Genomic DNA, 12,590 nt, shown 5'->3' with positions numbered 1-12,590 from the left:
TGTAAGTCGATATTCTTTCCACAAAATTTGGGGAATATTTACTCTATTTCTCCATATATTTCTTTTTTATTTTTATTTTTTATTTTTAAATGATACTTAGATTACATAAATGTTACATAAAAAATGTAGGGGATTCCCATATGCACCACTCCCTGCCCCTCCCACATTTTCCCACATTAACAACATCTTTCATTAGTGTGGTACATTTTATATATAAATATATATATATTTATATTTTTAATTTTTTAAAGGATATTTACATTACATAAAATATTACACCCAAAAAATAAGGGATTCCCATATGCCCCAATCCCTGCACCTCCCACCCTTCCCCACATTAACAACTTCTTTCATCAGTGTAGCACATTCATTGCAATTGATGAACTCATTTGGAGCATTGCCTCTAAGCATGGATTATAGTTTACATTGTAGTTTACACTCTCTCCCACTCAATTTTGTAGGTTTTGGCAGGATATATAATGGCCTGTATCTGTCATTGCAGTGTCATTCAGGACAATTCCAAATGTGTGGTACATTTGTTACAATTAACAACATCCTTCATTACTGTGGTACATTTGTTACAGTTGGTGAACACATATTGGAGCATTGCCACTAAGCATGGATAATAGTTTACATTGTAGTTTAAACTCTTTCCCACACATTTTTGTAAATTATGAAGATATATAATGGATGCCTCCATCACTGCAACATCATTTAGGACAATTCCAATGTCCCCAAAATGCCACCATATTACACCTACTTTTTGATTTTTTTAAAGATACTTAAGTTACATAAATATTACATAAAAATATAGGGGATTCTCATATCTTTATATATTTTACTTTGCTTTGTTTTAACTCATCTTCCTCTGGAACTCCAATTACATGAATTTTAGTCTGCCTGATATTGTACCACAATTTACCACTGCTCAGTTCATATCTATTGATCTCTCAATGTTTGCTAAAACTTTTTCTGTAGTATCCCTTCTACTCTTGAGCCATTGTGTGACTTTATTTCAAATAGTGAGTTTTCAGTTTTGTATCCATTTAACTCTTTCTTATATTTTCATTTCTCTGTTCATAAACTCACTCATTATGTCCACCTTTCCTTCAAGTCCTTGAACACTTTAATAAATGCTACTTCAAAGTCCTCATCTCCCAATATGAATATGAGAGACATCTTGGAATCTAGTTTCATTGGCTGGTTTTAAAAGAAATTTTTATCAGGTTTCCCAGACTTTTGCATTCCTATTAATTTTTTTTTTGGATTGTAGATATTATGGAAAATATATTATTGGGAATTTGAATTATGCTTCCTTTAAATTGTCTTAGATTTTCTTATGACAAACAGTTACCTTATTAGAGGATTATTTGACCCTGAATATCTTGTTTTTATCCTGTGTTAGAATATGAGTGTTTGGTTTTGAACTTAGTTCAAAGACAAGGGCATTACTCTGTGCTATTGTTCTTATTCTTAAGGCATGCCTTTCTGTGCACTCAAATGAATGTCCCAGGTTGTCTCTGAGGTTTATCTACTGTATCTGGGACACAACAAGAACACAACATCTCCCAAAACTGAACAATCCAAGTTACATCTATTCTGTTATCTTCCCCTACAAAGCCAATCATTGCTAGGTCTTAGAGTCTCACCCTGCATTGTGCAACCCAGCCATTTTTCAAGAATCTACAACAGTTTTAGTTTCTTCCCCTGTATAGCTGTTCCTTCTCCAGTACCCTGTTCCACAACTTATAGCCATTCCACAACCCAGGTCTACAGCCTCTGACCTTTCAGTTCAGTGGAACAATTGTTCCATTTCTACTCCACCTTACTGCAATGAACCAGCACAGTATCTGAAATTATCACACTCCTGTGCTATGTCTTGTTTATGTCTGAATCAGTGACTTTTTTTTTTCAAGTTTTATAGTTGTTTTGGTGAAAGGACCAATTTACTATGAATTACTCTATGTTCTGAGTATAGCAAGGAACTGTATAAAATGACAGCTTCAAAAAATAAATAAATAATTAAAAAATTTGAAAAAATGACAGCTTCTCACTTACCTGAGAGGGATCAATCAGACCAAAGAATGACTTGGACAAATCCAGCTTGGCAAGAAATGAGCACTTATTAGGGGGCTCATCGTTGGTGGCAGGAAGAGAGACAACAGTTTCAAGCTTGATTGTCCTCATCTTCGTGCAAACAAGAGGGGTCTTTTATAATGCATATTTACATGAGAAGGCACAGGAGGGGCAGCAAGACTTCCAACAAATGCAGTGTTCTGGCAGTCAACATTTACAATGATTCTCAGTAGGGAAGAAGTTACATATTTATAGTAACTATGTGGGAGATCTATGGATATGAAGGTAATCAATGGAACAGATATTCTTACAGGTTTCTAGGAGAAGAGGTTAAGCATTTATGCTACATAGCATATTGATCAGTCATAGTTAGCATACAATCATTCCCCAAGGCTTGCCTTTCAACTATTTAAGACTGGAATGTTGCTGTTGTGGGAGGGGAAAAGTACTGGGAGGATTGGGGGAGAAAATGCAAAATCAAATATGCCACACTCCATTATTATATAATTTCTGTATCATAACATCAAATGCTATTATCATTATATAGTATAAAAAAGTGCTTTTGTTAATTGTTTATCTTTTACATTTTTATATTTACCAGTTGTTTTAGTTCTCCTGGCTGCCAAAGCAAATACCCTAGAATGTATTGTCTTAAACCATCGGAAATTTTTGGCTCACTGTTTTGAGACTGGGAGATTTTGGGAGAATCCCAATTCTCCCAAAATATCAAGGGAATATCAAGGTGATGCTTTCTGCCAGAAGCCTGTGGCATTCTGGGGATGGTTGCTGGTGATCCTTGGTCTTCAGCTTTTCTGTCACAAGGCAGTGCACATGATGACATCTCCTGGATTCTGCCAGCTTCTCCTCTGTATTGTCTTTCTACATGTGTGTCTGAATTTCATTTTGTTTGTAAAGGACCTCATTATTCCTGATTAAAGGCCAACCTGATTTACTTGGGCTGCACCTTAGCTGAAGGAAGCTCCTATTTACAATGAGTTCATACCCACAGGAATGGATTAAATTTAAGAGGATGTTTTCTTGGGGTCCATAGCTCCCAAGACACCACACCAGTGTTATTTTATTTTTTAAGAAAATAAATCATCATCTTCTTTTTCTTTCTACTTTTCCTTCTTTCTTTTCATCATCCTTCTTTTCCTTCCCTGTTCTTTCCTTCCTTTCCTAACTAATTCAATACGAAAGCCATTAGAGAAAGCAAAGTGAGATAGCAATCAAAGATTTGGTTGGAGAAAGATGCAGTGACTCAGACTCAAAGGCAGAGAACAGCAGTGGTGAAGGACTCCATGCAGTAGGTGGAGAGACAGCCTGCATGAAAGTCAGAGAACGAGTGTGATGAGGAGGACATTTGCAAAGGTGGGAGGCAGTACAACAAGGGGAGTCAGAGACTGATAAAAAGAGGGCAGGCCATCAGTCTGAGCAGGATGAGGAGGAAAGTGGTCACTTCAACCAAGGGTAATTTTTCCCTCCATGAGATATTTGATAATATCTGGAGACAACTTTATTAAAACTGGAGGAGGGATGAGAGTGCTACTGGAATTTAGTGAGTAGAGGACAGAGATGCTGCTAAACATCCTACAATGCAGGACAGCTCCCACAGCAAAGAATTACTTGGCCCAAAATATCTATAGTGCTGAGGTTAAGAAACACTGTTTAAGTTTAAATTTCCTATACGCAATGACATGTATAAAAAATATGTTTATGAAATCTCTCTCTCTCTCCCCCATAAACAGTATACACAACAATATAACCATCCAGCAATTAACTTTTATGAGTCCCAGTAAAATATTTACCCTACAAAAATCTGGCATAGTGAACACTTATGATATCAATTTCTCAGGTTGTATGGATCTCTTAATTCATCTCAATATCTTTTTCATTCACTAGCCCCATCCCACGTAAAATATTATTATGCTAAGACCAAAAATGAACAACATATTAATAAATATCTCACTTGATCTCTTAGCAGCACCTGACACTGATGGCCATCTATTCTTCCTTAAATATTTTTCTTTTTTGGATTCCAAGATATCACATTCCCCTGGATTTCTTCCTGTGTTTTTGAAAGCCCATTTTCTAACTCTTTTCAGGCTTTTTAACTCATTCATTACATTTTATAGTTCTTTGAGCTTCTATCTTGTGTCATCATTTCTTCTCACTTGTCATCTCCCCCTGATGACCTGACTTATATGACAAAATCTGGAATCTGTATTGGTAGGTCTCAAACTTAATTATGCATCTGAATTATTGGCAGTCTTTATTAAAATTTTAGATTTCTGGGTATTTTCTATAGAAAATTTGATTCAGTGCTCAGAGCAGTGCCAAGAAAATTTACTTGTAAGTGCACCAATTGTGTTGCTAATACACATATCTTATGGTTCATAATTATATAAACAACTATTTGAATAACTATTTGAATAAAAGGCCCTGAAATGTGTATCTCCAGCCTAGGCTGTCTTCTGGGCTCCAGTTTCATATACAGATTATTTTCTGGGCCTTTCCACTTGAATTATTCATATTCCATAAACTCTGCACATTGAAAATACTCATCAAACCTGCTTTTCCTCCTTCATCTCCATCTTTACCACCATTCTGCACTTGGACTACTCCTGCATTAGCATCTAACTGGCCTCCACATTTCTAATGTAATTTCTTTCTAAGTCAGTACCCCAAATATAATGTTCTCAGAAATATAAATGATTTCCTTTGCCTGAAGCATTTGATTTTCTTTCTGTACCTTCTCCAACTCTGTCTAAAGTTACTGTTCTCTTGTACAGAACTCTCTAGACATGCTGGCTACTTTAATGGACTTTACAGGCCAAGCCCTGTCCTTCTTTATGCCGTCTATCTGCCTTCTATCTGCTCTTCTAACCATGTAATACTCACCTCAGTCCCAGTGCCTGGCCCCTCCTGCTAAAAACTTATTTGTCATCCTTAAATTTATATATTAAATTCTACCTCCTCAGTACTTGCTTCACTGACAGCCCTTTTTAATCAGCATCTCCTAAGAAACCCGATTATTCTCTATAACCAGACACTGTTTATGTCTTTTATGTCACTATTCTCAAAAGGCAATAGGAATTTTATATTTCTCTACACGTTTTTATCTATTACCTCAAGTAGCTGGTTGTATTACTTATTGTAGTTAAAGTGCATGGCACCTAATGCAGAAGTCAAAATGTTTTTTGAGCAAATGTCCACAACTAATTCCATACTTCTTTCAAAGTTGTCTTCCTGTAAAATTTTCTCCATAACAATACCACTGGTTGACTAGTGGTAACTGGAACTTCCTGCTGTATCTGACGCAAGCCTTACTTCATGATTCAGAGCCTACTATACTGCTGAACTAGTGATATAATAAAAGGTTAACCGACCATTCTGTTTAAGACCAAAGATGCAGGACCATATGGCAAGGAGATGAACAGTGATGGGACCAAAATGGAAACCACCCACCTCCTCCTTTTTTTTTTTTGGCTCAGCGTTAGCCTGGATCTATCTCTCCTTTATATATGATGAGTAAGCAAAAGAATTCCAACAATGGGAAGAGTTGGTTTCTATTTCATAAAATGGGAATATGCCTTTAGTTCACAAATCATAGAAAAGAATATTTCATGCTTTCTAAAAAATAACTTCAGGAAGCAAAAATAAAATATACAGAGCTTTGCTGTGGTGCAATCAAGTTTTTAAAAACAAGGGAATAAAAAGGAAAATGGAATGAAAAATACAGCAGTAAAAGAAGTTGAAAAAATCAGCAAGTAGAGTGAGCAAGAAACATTAGGAAGACTAATGATTTGAAAGATATTCAGATAGGCAAAGGCTCAGAGAGTAAGCCAATTTTATTCTCTTCCTAAAAGATTTAGTTAAAGTGTTTTTAGCCAACTAAAGAAATGAATTAGAAAACTAAACTTTTGGTAAATAAAGGTATAAATTTTCTGTCAACAAAGCATAGGAAGAATTGTAACTCAAGACAATTCTAATGATTTCTTTAAACAAATACTATAGATGTGGTTGTTAATCAGAATGCTATTGTCAGAAGAGAACATGTTGGGAATGATATAAATTTTGTTGATGAGATACCTCAATCTCTATAAATCCCATTAGATTTTTCATGGAACTTAACAAATTGATTCTGAAATTCATGAGGTAAAATATAAAGCTGAAAAATTACCTAGCCAAATGTTTTCATATTTAAATTTTTTTCAACTCTATCATGGTATAATTGAAGTATATTAATCTACACATATTTAAAGGGTACAATTTGATCAGCTTTGACATATGTATATACCTATGAAATCATCACCAGAATATAGATACACATTTCCATCACCCACGAAAGTTTCCTGGCAACTGCAGTATTTTCCTCCCTTTATCCCCATCCATAGTCAACTGCTTATCTCCTTTCTGCCACTATGGATTATTTTGTATTTCTAAAATTGTATGTAAGTGGGATCATAGAGTATATGTTCTTTTCTGCCTGCCTTCTTTCATTCAAAATGATTTTGAAATTTATCTGTGCTGTTGTAGGTATGAATTGTCCTTTTCTTTTTTATTGTTGAGTTTCGCTGGATATAAGGATGGTAGACAGTTTGGACTATTATAAATAAAACCGCTATGGAAAAAAAAAGAAAAGAACATGTATGATCTAAAATTATGGTAATAATATAACAATCAGGAGTTTTGGAGGAGGAAAGAAAAGTGAAATTAATGTTTTATAGGTTCTCTTACGTAGAGGGGAATAAGGTAAATTTGATTTTACTTGTTATGTTGGTAACAGGGAAATATACTTTTAAGTGTGTCTAAAACATTAAGGTATGTTAAATGTACATTCTAGATTATATGGGAGAAAAGACAGAATTTAGTCAGCAAAATAATTTTAATGGATAATTGATATGATTGGGTCAAAAAACTTCAAAATCAAATACATTACATTTATATAAGACAAGCCTAAAATAAAGCAAATTATAGAATTTTAAAGAAAGACAAAAAAACATGCAACAGGTAAATGCAAGTGAATGAAACCATAGCTCAGAAAATGATTATTTCACTAGTATTTTTAAAAGCACTAAGATAAAAAGGGTTGTTATTGATGAGGAGTGCAACTGGCCATAAAATTTTGCCAACACATCAAAAACTTATATGCGTCAAATATTTTAGCCATTTCAGGTGAAATACAGTTTAATAAAACTGAAAAAATTACATGTAAAGGTGGTAATATTAAAATAGTAATAAATGTTGTTAACTCAGCCCTTAGTTCTTCCTAAGCCAAGAAGACAAAATACATAAAAGATTATAGGGAAGGTAAATGACATAATTACTAGAGCTGATTAAACAAATAGTGAACTTAATACCCTACAGAGCACATATGGTAACCAGAAGTTCTCCTGGACATATATGAAATATTTTATTCTATAAGCCTCTGCACAAATGTTAATAGAAATTATAGAAGTCATAGTCTCTATCCATCCTAAAATATAAAATGAAATAAATTTGTAAAAAGTACACTATTACAATTTTCCTAAAGAAACATCAGAGATGAGCTTAGATTTTGATATGACTTTCAATTACCAAAATATTTTACAATAGCAAAAATGAGTGGTCAAAACTGATTGATTAAAAAGTCAGATTTTAGTGATGTTACCATTTTTCACCTAGAAGTTCTTGAACATTACTTGTATTAGCATTCATACAGATGGTCTAAAGATAAGGTTGGACTATATAAACTTATATCAAGGATTATATTTATTTAATTCCTATTAAACTTGATAACTTGATTCTAGTTCTAATGAATTTAATAATTATTAGAATGAATGATAAAGGGAGATTTTTTTCATCTTAATGAAGTATTTGCATGTGTAACTTTGTATAGTTATTACATTATGGCAAAATTTTGGAGATTGAGGGAAGAGTTAGGCTTAAGTAATTTTTTGGGCAATTTGAACACTTGAATTTAAGCTTTACCTTTGGAAATTCTGGAAATGTTATAATGTCTTTTGTTAATATTTGACACTTTTATACATGAATAAATTTTAACTGTATAGGTATAAGAGAACTATAATTGTTTCCTCAGGTTAATTATAAATCTGTGTTTTTTTTTCTGTTACTCTTACATAGATACCCATTATTTTGTTTAAATTATGGATTATTATGTTTTTTTAGATGTGACAGAACTTTCTGAGATATTAAATATAGGTCCCAGTGGCTCATGGTATATATTATGGAGAACTGGAATCATGTAGCAACTTTTTGCCATAGTAAATAAAGTTATCTTTAACAAAATTAACTTAAGGGCTATATACTATGACTAAAAAGAGTAAAGAAATTGTTTCATTTTCATTTTTAAGTAACATTAATTGCCATTATAACATTAAAACAAAGTCTATTTTAGGTTAAGCACATGTAAAAGTTTAATTAAAAATAAATCATATTTGAAAAGATAAAATATCTAGACTTTTCAAGTTGGGCAACTAGAAGCAAAGTCAGGGAAGGGTATATTTAGAACTACTGTTTTGAATGATTTGGGGATTCTGAAAACAAAATTATCAAAACAAATTATAGCAAGCACCATCTCTACAATTTTTGTCTCAATTTTCAAGCAAAAATGCCTGTGAATCATTTGGGGGTTACTTTGACGAATCTGGGGAAACCTCAAACAAAATAATTTATCTAAGAATAACATATTCCCATGGGAGAGTTATAGTATGAGTAGTTCCAAAACTGATACCATCCTCTGCAAAACACTAATGAATAGGGAAAAAAAGTATTTCATTGTCTTATAGTTGTGATTGTTGACTAGATTCATTGTATGTTAAATATTTCTCAGATACTTTTACCCCATTGAAACGTATTAATATTAGGTCCAGAAAGTCTGACCAAAAGACATGAGTAACTGATTTTGAAAAGGCTACCATTTTAATGATTATCTTAAATATTCTAAATCAAAAGTATGAAATGGATAGCAAAGTATTTACCCATGGCATAGCTAACTTTAAGAACATGTTAAATATTTTTTAGTGTTTGGTAGATGTTATTGAGTGGTTACTTCACCTTAGGTAATTGTATAAGCACTTTGTGTGTTACCTTATCAACCTTAAAAATGACTCTGATGTAGGTAAAAATATTATTCCCATTTTACTGAAAAAATAACCAAATCTCTGAGATATTAAGTAATATTCCAAAAATCACACAGTAATAGGTGATTGGTTTAGAATATGAACAAATACTTAATATAAAAGTAATCAAGAGAATTTCCACATACTGAAACACAAATGGTTGAATTTGATAGTGAAGCTTTATGTATTAATCTTATAATTTAATGCACCTTATGTGCATGAGAAGTTGATTAGAAATGTGAATTTATTTGTAAGATTTCTAATTTTGAATTTTAATATTTTTAGTTACCTATAAGATTTATGCTATTTATCATCTACTGTACATCCTTTTACACTAGAATAGTAAATACATTGAAGAAAGGCTAGATGAGAAAAGCTATTTTTCCCCATGTTTGTTGGATGCAGGCCTATTCACATACAGAAATACAGAAAATTAATATAAGATAAATCTGAAAACTCGTGAGAATAGCATTATAGAATTATGTGTATTAAGAAGTGAGTTTTTCAAGATGGGTATGAATTATTTTGTTTGTTTGTTTTTACAGAGAGCTATCCTATTTCAGTCTGAGATCTTTTCTGAGCAATTAAGTTTAAGGAGCTCAATCCTAGACCTTGATGCATGGGTTACTTTTTGATCTAGGTTTATAAAATTGTGATCCATGAAAAAGCAAAGCAGCCGCGTTCTAAATATGATTGCAAATAACAAAAATGGAGAAAAAAGAAATTCCCATACTGAATTTACTCATTGTTAAGAATATATATGTAATATCAACCAGCTATAAAAAAATAGAACCTTAAAATATCCTGATGCAATGATGAAGCTGAAATTTTTTGGAAAATGCAAAGCAGTTTTAGTAATTACTGCTGGAGATTTTAAATATACAAACCTCAAGATTTGTAAAACAGAATGAAAAATGAACTATTTCTTTGGGACATAAGATTGCAGGGAATTTTACTTTTTGCTCCTTTGTTTTCCACTTTCTCTTTAATGAACATGTATTTCTTATACAAATAAAACCAAGAATATAAAGAATAAATAAGAACCCATTTCGGTGGTGATTATTTCATGCAGACATTGATTTAGATAATGTCCCAGCTGTTTGGTAGAAAATTTGCAACTAGGGAGAGGTGGGAGAAAAGATAAAAAAACAAAAAAATAGGAAGAAAGAAGCAACAGTTCAGCCCTAATGTAAGGAAAGAAGCTATCTTTCCTACGTGAAAAGATAATACCTGGGAGGAGTCTGCTGTGGAGAATTACAGAACTCCTAAAATAGAAGTCATTTCCTGTCTTGCTTACAAGTTGTAACCTCAGTCCTCTGAATAAATATTTTCTTTAAATTCATTGTATTTTTTTTTTAATTTCAAATACTCTAAGACCCCTGGGCAAAAAAAAAAAAAAAAAAGTTAGGTAACACATAGTGACAGCCTGCTACTCATTCAAACATTTTTGTTCTTCCTCTGTTTTGTTTATTTTTCTTATTATTTCCTTTCATTTCACTTTCTGTCTCCCTGGTGATACTATCTGTCCTATCCCATCCTTGTATCACATAAAACGACTATGAACATTAATCTCAAATTTAGGACAAATACTGTTAATTTCTAAGTTCCAGGTTGTTTTCAGAATTATGATATACAAATATCCCAAATAATAACTTGCTCAAAGGGTAAAATGGATGCACTCTCTCAAAAAGAGCAAAGAACATTATACATCAATATAAACAATTTCTGCAGTTTTAACAATATATCCCTTTGGAATTGAATTTTGAAATTCTCATATTCATTGTGGTTGCCTTTAACTTTTCTTCTGCATAATATGGATTTTATTACTGACTTTAAATATGCTCTAAGAATTAATTCATTTTAAAGTATGTTTTCAGGAATTATCAGCTTCCACTATTGAAAATGTGTCATTGAAACACTACTCCTGAGGTAATCTCTGATTCCCCTTCAGATCTATCACCTTCCCTGCGGAACTAGGTAATCACCTCAACTTAAAACACATGCTTGCTCGAACTTTGACTCCCCATGGTTGTTACAGAAAACACAAAGAAGTGACTGTCCAGAGCAGAATACCAATTGTAAAAATTATGTCAAATAAGCATTTCACTACAAAAAGAAAGAGTAAAGTTGGGGGAAGATGTTAAATAAAATATTCTGACTATAATGCATATTTATGGGCCTGTGAATCCTCAAATATTATCTAAAGTACAATTTTTCACATAAAGGAATTTCAGTTTCATTGTGATTTAGCAAAATGTCAAATTTTTAGTTCTCAAAATTAAGCAAAATGCTTTTTAAAATTTTTGAACAATGTAAATTGACATGAATTGCAGAAAATTTAGAAGTATCAAATAAGGGAAGAAAATTTTATTCAAATCTTAATTTTAAAAATTCATATACTTCTGGAAAATAGTCTTAATTTCATTATAAATGAACAAAATGTATAAAGAAATTCTAGTAATAGTATTCCAAGTATTCTAGTAACAGTATTCCAAGTTTGAATTTTTAAATGAAAATACATTAAGAAAGCTATAATATATTATTTATATAGCATTTCAGAGGCAATTGGTTTTCCTACTAGAAATGCTTTTAAATAAAAATTACTCATGTTTCCACAATATTAAAGGAAAATTCTAAATTTTCCAAAGGGGAAATAAAAAATTCTAAAAGTCATTGTTGATTAATCATAAATTCATAAAGGAGCTAAATAGCTAAAGCACTAAGGAAATTATTTAGTTTTATAGATTCAGGAAAGTAGTGAATTTAAACTATTGTGTTAAAATCAGACTAGAAATCTCCTTTAGGTTAATGTTTTTAGTTCAAAATTAGTGAATTCATTTTTTATCACTGAAAAGAGACATATGAAAACATGATATTTACATTTTGATGCAATTTGTCTTACAGTTGCTCCTAAGTGGTACATATAGAATTCTAGGGTCAATTTTCATTGATTTTCCTTTTGTGGGGTGTCTTTTATTGAAAATTACTTCTCATTTATGCTTATATTTTCAAACAGTCTAAATTTTAGCTTTTATAACCACTTTATGAAATTAATATACTAATCAGGTAAAATCCTACTTGGAAAAGAATCCACAAATACAATTGAGTACTTAAAATCCTTACAAGAAATGGGAAGAAGAAGACCTCACATCTTTAACAATTTCATTGTCTTCTGTTTAGTTTTTAATTGAATTGGATTCCAAATCTTCATTTACATTACATATGAATGTAATTGTGTTCACTTCTTTGACAGTTTATCAATAGATATTACTACCTATTCATTTTATTCAACAATTGTTACTTCAAAGTCCTCTCAATATTATATAAAATGGCTGCTGGGTGTGGGGAACGGGAGGAAGAGATGAGATGTGGAAGCATTTTCGGGACGTG

The 12,590-nt window shown here is 32.1% G+C and overlaps 1 protein-coding gene across 4 annotated transcripts in view; it reads left to right on the top strand.

Moving 5' to 3' along the window:
* GPC5 (glypican 5) overlaps window positions 1–12,590 on the top strand; it is a 1,751,919-nt gene that overhangs the window by 627,874 nt on the left and 1,111,455 nt on the right. The gene's annotated exons all lie outside the window — the stretch shown is intronic.

The sequence above is a fragment of the Dasypus novemcinctus genome, chromosome 15, assembly GCF_030445035.2.
Source record: "Dasypus novemcinctus isolate mDasNov1 chromosome 15, mDasNov1.1.hap2, whole genome shotgun sequence".
In the NCBI taxonomy this organism is placed as follows: domain Eukaryota; kingdom Metazoa; phylum Chordata; class Mammalia; order Cingulata; family Dasypodidae; genus Dasypus; species Dasypus novemcinctus.
The sequence above is the reverse complement of the archived record's forward strand: the minus strand, read 5'-3'. Positions and strand labels throughout refer to the sequence as shown.